Genomic DNA, 8,007 nt, shown 5'->3' on the forward strand with positions numbered 1-8,007 from the left:
CAACATGGTAAAAAGTTATGTATCCCCAAAACAAACATGGGACGTTCGAAGCACCTCTATCACCAAGACACCAATGACGCTAAACTTCGTTTGCTTTTCTTGCACACTACATATATACGAATATCGTTCTCCGCAGCTACGTCTGTTTCATAACTTAAGATGATATTTATCCAGTTTTATGTGACTGTCAATCCACGTTTCTCATGAACCACCTGACACACTTGGATGTTTTCTCTTTCGAAATGGTCAGTGCAGTTCTGTGCTCTTTGTCATGTGCAACCATGTTAATTCCCGCCACAACGAACAGTCCAAGACGATAGGTGAACACGCAGAGACGAATTAATATTATTATCAATTTCCGTTAATGTTAGACTTGTATCCTTTTCTGATTTATCAGTCGGTCTCCTCCTTCTGTAATTATTTATGGTCTACCTCTTCGTCACATATTCTGCAAACTTACTGTTGCACAGCATCTTATTACAAGTTTTGTAAAGTTGGATTTAAATACTCCAATGACGTCTGTGGTATTTTGATTTCAATGTGCTATTGTGAAACAGAGTGATCACCGTTTCTTTCTGAGTTATGTTCATTTGTTTGCATCAGCGTTATGTTTGAGTCCAGCGCAATATTAGCTTTCTACAGGCATATAAGCGGAATCCCGGGAATTGTTTCGATACGTATTGTTGCAAAGACCTCAGTGATCAATTTGCTTGATTTGTTTACTGGGTAAAACCGGCTTGGTGTATAATTTTAAAAGTTCTACTGAGTGCGGCCACCACCATCACCAATTAAAATAGAATAAAGGAACAGGAAAACAAGAGCAAAGAAATAATACCAAGAAGAGGAAACTATTAGAAAACCGCCAAGCCGTGAACAAATGAATTGCACAGAACAAAGGAACTCTCAAACAAAGGAACGATAGGAACACGTAACAGAAAACAAAGGAACAAAGGAGAGACTTCTAGCGGAGGAGCAGACTGGGTTAGGACAAAAAACAAAAGATAAGTCATCATTCAGTGCTATACGCAATTTAAGTAGAAGAATGCAAACTAGGTCCAAACAAATGGCTCTATTCAATCCAAACACCCAAACACACAAACCACCAAACAGCCCTATCAATAAATCAGTAAAAATATTGCATGTATCACAACTCCAAACAGCACCAATAAAGCATGTAAAACAAGCAAGATTAACGCAAGTCGTACTAACTACAGCAAACTCGAATACAACCAACATCACACTGGGACCCCAAATTCTGGTCACAAACACAGACCAAACAAACCACAAACCAGCAAACATAACTAACACACCCCCACCCCACCAACAGAAACTACTAGAAATACAAAACTACACTCCAGGGAACAATATAAATACAATGCCAATACTATCGCCAATCCTCTTCAAGGAAGCGGAAAAACCAAACACAAATGAAGATAAAGACACCACTATTCCAAACTTAACAAATGAATTTGACAGTAATCTACATACCTTAAACTCCACAACAACAGGAAATCAAGCAAACAACAATAAATCAAAACATTAGGAAAGAAAGTATACAGTCAAGCCAAACTCCTGGACCATCTGGGATAATAACAGCAAGGGAACCACCAACCTATGGGAACAAATCCAATGAATTAGACACTACAAAACTACCCAGCAGCATCACTAATATGGCAACCCAAAGACCCCAAACAACCCACAACACCCAAAACACATACCTAGGTAATGACAAGGGCCCGCTAAAACCCCAAAACAACCAAAAAACCCCACAAATATTTTAACTCAAAACAGGAAATAAAACAACAACATAACCCCCAAAACAAAATTTACAATTATCATTCCATCGAACACACAATATACATAAGCAGCAGGTGCACCAGAATTACTAGTCTAAGTACCAATAGTATTATGACAGCACTGGCCAAAATTCACACTGGACAATTCAAACTGATAAGACCAATGCGAAACTACCTGATTGTCCAATGCAGCACAATTCAACAGGTGGAAAAATTCATCCAAATTGAAACTATAGGCCCAATAAAGATCAAAGTAGAGAGACACCATAGCACTCAGAGGAAAACACGAGTCACTTCGAACTCCAAACACAGTGAAACCACAACTAATCTGGCTGAACCCACTAAAACCACTATCTTTAAAAAAGTAATAGCACTAAACGGATACAACAAGGACATAAGCAATGAACTCCTACTTCATAAACTCACAGCAAATGGAACACAGACCACCAAAGTATATCGTCTTAAAAATCACAAGGGACAAGGAACAAACAAAGCAGTTATAGAGGCTACTGAGCCAATACCCTCAATAATAAAAATAGGACAATCAGGAGTGTACCATAAGCTGGAAAACTACATAAATAGGCCAAGATTTTGCATCAAATGCCTGCACTGGGGACACTATGCCCTCAGATGTAGATTCAAACCAAGATGTAAGTACTGCGGAGGTCAACACAAAGGAGAATGCCGCACAATTAAACAAAAATGTGCTAACTGTAAACAAAACCATTATCCTAGATCGGCAGAATGCAGATTTGCAATAAAAGAGAAACAAATAGTGGACTTAATGAACGAAAAACACCTCACCTACCATTCTGCCAAAAACATTATTTGTAAAAACAACCCCAACACACCAAAATCTACCTCTGAAACAATCAATGAGCACCAAAACTCTCCACGCAGAATCAGAAGGGAAAACATTGCACCACAAAACATACCCTCGAATCAGGAAACAAAAGAACCAAATACTACAACCCACATTGTAACAAACCATGACCACCCTGATAACACTCCAGATACAAACAAAACTGTCACCCCAAACATCCCCAAACCTAATCCACACCCCAACACAGAATTAATACAGGAAGTAATAAACCTAACAACAGGAACCCTAATGCAAGATCTCAGTAGCATAATGAGAACCCTCAAAACCATTTTCACCATACTAGCTGATTGGACCACAAGACTAACAGATAAAGACAACGTCAAAAATGAATAGTACAAAAAATAATAAAATCACCATCTGGCAATGGAACTGCAGAGGAATCTTTAAAAACCTATCAGAACTGCAGAACAAACTGAATAATACGGCCATAAAACCAGACGTAATCTGCCTACAGGAAACCCTCATAACAAAAGAACACAAACGCCTGCCCAAACTACAAGGCTATACCCAGGGAATCTTTAAAAACAGACCCATGGGGCAGAAAGGGGGTGGACTAGCAATTTTTTTAATAGATACACTAATCTACTATGAAGTAACAGAAGTACCCCCTAACCTAAACATCAATAATAGCATCGAAATAATGTCAGTAATGATAAATATAGGAACCACAAACATTCAAATAATAAATGCATACGACCCAGGGGGTACCTTCTGCCCTACCAACCTAATCTCACTAAAGGCAATCACTAATAACAACAACAACAATCTAATGATTTGTGGCGACTTCAACGCACACAGTGAATTATGGATGGGGAGGTAAAAAGAAAGATCAAAGAGGGAAAATGGTTGAAAAATGGATAACTGAGAACAATCTGGTTATCTTAAATGACGGGTCGAACACTAGATTAAACCCTGAGGATGGCACTCTCTCAGCCATAGACCTAACCATCACTACCCCAAAATTGGCTCAAATCACAAATTGGTGGGTGGATCAGGAAGATAGTTAGGAAGTGACCATTTTCCCATCACAATCAATATTCAAACAAAAACTCAACACATTCCAAACGAAACCAAACCTAAATTGAGGTACCAACAGGCAGACTGGGACCAATTCCAATTATTACTAGCTAGAGTAAATCCAGAAAACTTAGAAAGCCCAAGTATTGACATATATTATGATAACATAACAGACACAATTATAGAAGCAGCTAACCGATGCATACCAAAGACAACTAATATCCAAAATAAAAACCCTGTACCATGGTAGACTAAACAGTGCACTATAGCACATAAAGACAAAAAAAGGGCCTTAAATAAATATAAAGGCACCAAAAATTCTGTCTACTTCCAGCAATATAAAGATAAAGAAAAAGCACTAAAACAAACTATAAAAACTGCTAAAATTAATCTATGGCAAACCTTTTGCTCTAAACTGAGTCTAAAATCAAACTGAGAACAAATATGGGACAAGATAAAAGCCAAAAAAGGGAAAGCAACTACCTCAGCCCCAAAAATTAAAAATGCCATAACAAATAAAGATAAGGCAGACCTCCTAGCGAAGCATTTTTCGAACATGAGTAGCAACAATAATCACACTAGAAACTTTCAAGAACACAAAAAAACTAATGGAGGGAACCCAACCTCAAATGTTTCAAGACCAAGGAACAAAAGAATCTCACCTAAATAGCGACATCACAGTACATGAATGGAAGATAGCCCTACGATCCAAAAACGAAACATCCCCTGGTAAGGATCAGTTAGGTTACATTATCTACAAAAAAAACTACCTATCAATACAACAATAGCCATAATCAAACTCTTTAATAGGATATGGGATAAAGGCCAACTACCCACCAAATGGAAACAGGCCATAGTAATACCAATCCCCAAGCTAGGTAAAGATCCCAACAACATAAATTCGTACCGACCCATCTCCCTTACAAACAATATTTGCAAAATAATGGAGACAATAATCGCAAATAGGTTAAAACACTACCTAGAAACCAATAACCTACTCTCCATAAATCAATGTGGCTTTCGGAACAAACGGTCCACCAATGACCAACTTCTCAGATTGGAAACAGACATCAAACTCGCTTTTAACGCACATAGGAAAACCGATCGCAACCTCATAGCGGTTTTTTTAGACCTAGAAAAAGCATTCGACCTAGTATGGACCAATGGAATAATGGCCAGATTAAACCAGTTTGGAATAACGGACGCTTGTTCAACTGGATTGGCGATTTCCTCACAGGCCGGAAAATTACCACAAGAATAGGCAACACCCATTCGGAAGAATTTTCACTTGAAAATGGAACACCGCAAGGCAGTGTAATAAGTCCCTTACTATTTAACCTAATGGTAAACGACCTTGACCTCAATGCAGCCTCCGCACAAATAAACTTGTCACAATTTGCAGATGATAGTGGCATATGGAGGAATGGAAATCCTGCCAATAACACAGTAGTTAAAGAAATCCAGCAGAGCCTAGACAACATAGGGATATGGGCGGACAAATGGGGTTTCAAAATATCTCATGAAAAAACTGTGGCAATCATATTCACCCCCAAACGAAATAACAACCTAGTCTATCCAAACTTCTATATACAAAATCAATTAATCAAATGCGTAACAGTAGTAAAATTCCTAGGAATGTTCTTTGACAACCACCTCACATGGAAACAGCACATTGAACAACTCACCCAGAACTGTAACAAAGTTCTCAATTTACTCAGGAACATCACAGGGACTGACTGGGGATCCAGCCAGGAAACCCTCCTCACGATATATAAAAGCCTAATTAGATCAAAACTGGATTACGGTTGCCAAGCATATAACTCGGCATAGCAACCTGTACTACAAAAACTTGACACTATCCAGAGAAAAGCATTACTATTATGCACAGGAACACTCCCTCAACAATCATTAGAAGAACTACAAACACTAACAGGAGAACTACCCTTAAAATTACGTAGGCAAGAACTGCTCCTCCGATACTCCATTCGATTAGATACCCACCCAGACAACCATCCCACCAAAATAGCTACAAATAAGTGTAAAGTTGTCCTCAAACCCAAAATCATACCCATCACACCAAGTGCAAAGTAATCCTTGAACTAAGAGAAAAGATACCTCTAATAAAAGAACAGGTAACAAACAATACAGACCAGAGCAAATCACCGTAGTTACAAAAACCACCAAGGATTAACATTGAAGCTACCAAATTAGGCAATAAAGAAGGACAAGAAAACTTACTAAAACCTGTACTGGTAAACGAAATCAACCAAAAATACCCGAACTATGTTAAAATATATACCGATGGATCAAAAACAAACAACCCACCAACAGCAGCAGCAGCAATAGTCATCCCTAATTCAATATACAAACGGGATCCAGATTACCTGACTATTGCTCCATTTACACCACTGAATTCTGGGCTATACTTGAATCACTACAATGGATCAAAGACAACCAAATACCTAAAGCAGTTATTATAAGCGATTCCTTAAGCGTTATCAAATCGATCCAAAATCGCAATACACACTCTAGGGAACAATTCCTCGACAGAGCATGTCAATTAATCGACGATATCACCACAGCACATCAATTAGTCGAGCTCATGTGGATACCGTCGCACATTGGAATCTCTGGCAATGAAACAGCAGACAAAGTTGCAAAAACCAAACTAGGAGATCAAAACTCTATCAAGCTTAACTATAGCTCTACAGAAGCACTAAGCTTCGCACAAACATATATAGACCAAAAATGGCAAGATTTTTGGAACTCCTCCACAAAAGGTAAAAAGTACCATGAAACCCCAAAAAACGTAGATAGGAACATACAGCTACCTAAGGGTGCCTATTTAGAACAGAAAACCATAAACAGGATAATAACTGGAAAAACTAAACCTGCAAGCAGTTTTGGAAGGTTTATAGGACCCAAACCAGCAACCATTAACTGCTTTAACTGCCACACCACCGAAGATCTACACCACGTATTCAATATATGCCCAAAATATCAACCCGTTCGGAAAATATTTATCAAAAATCAAAAAGAGATTGGATCACCACACACATACCCAGAGTTACTTATGGACTCTAATAAAAATAAACAATCAGCATATAAAAATATAAATCAATCCATAGACTCAGCAGGACTTAGGAACAAAATATAATTACTATCCCCACAAAACCAAAAGACCCAGTAACTAGCTAAATAAATTTAGAAGCCACCACATAAAAACCCATAACATATTTTTCAATTTTATAAAAGTATTAATAAATAATTCACTTACGAAGCACCTATAAAAAAAACTAAGGAAACCGCAAAATCGAATGTCCTAGATGTCCTTAACGAACCGAGTAATCAGCTAGGATTCCGGTCCTAGATGTCCTTAACGAACCGTATAATCGGCTAGGACTCCGGTCTCTTGCTAAATAAAGTATAAATAACATTCAATCTCTAAAAACATTAATTAGTAAATAACTTAAAGAGGTAATATCTAAAAACTTATAAATAACATAACGTAGGAAACACATCCTAAACACCTCGAGTAGTAATACCATAATAACCTTGAAAATCTCTCTTCATACATGATTTCTACTAAGAACCTCTATAAACAGCATAGAACATCCCCCCTCCTTTTAGAACATTTTGCAGAAGAAAAAAAAAATCGAAAAAAAAAGTAATTTTTTTTTTTGCTCAAGAAACACCAGGCAAATGCAACAAGAAACCAGCGATGTAAAGCAAGCAGGACCGTTCCCGAGCTCTCCTTCCCACTAATGACAGCCAACCATTCAACTGTAGGGACCTTTATGGACCCACAGATTGAGGCTAAGCTATCAGGGTTCCTTGAATCCATAAAAGCCTGGGGGAGGTGGCACCATCCCCTTCCCCAGGAACAACTAGCAGGCTGCGGTACAGTCAGAAAAAAGTGGCACATGCACAATTGTGCGCACGCCACTATAATTAAACTCAACAACAAACAAGTGATGTAAGAACGGTGAATAATTAAAGAAAACTAATATATTTTTATAGGGGGTTTATATTGAATGAGCTTTCTGTGCATAAAATGTACATTTAATTACGTATTGTATCCTTTATTTCTCACACTGATTCCGACTTTTCTTGAATTTGCTATGTGATAACATGCTTTATTTGCTAATAACACGTTGGCTCATTGGTTACAGGACCATGCATATTAGATAAGTGGAGGATGCACTTTCAGTTCATTAACGAGTTCTTTGCCATAAGCTGCCAATTAGAACCTGTAACTTTTATTCTCTAATCTGAAGCTATTAAAACGGCGCCTTCGTTAAAACTCAAAGT

This window comes from Sinohyriopsis cumingii, chromosome 19 (genome assembly GCF_028554795.1).
Source record: "Sinohyriopsis cumingii isolate HCF-2022 chromosome 19, ASM2855479v2, whole genome shotgun sequence".
Taxonomy (NCBI): domain Eukaryota; kingdom Metazoa; phylum Mollusca; class Bivalvia; order Unionida; family Unionidae; genus Sinohyriopsis; species Sinohyriopsis cumingii.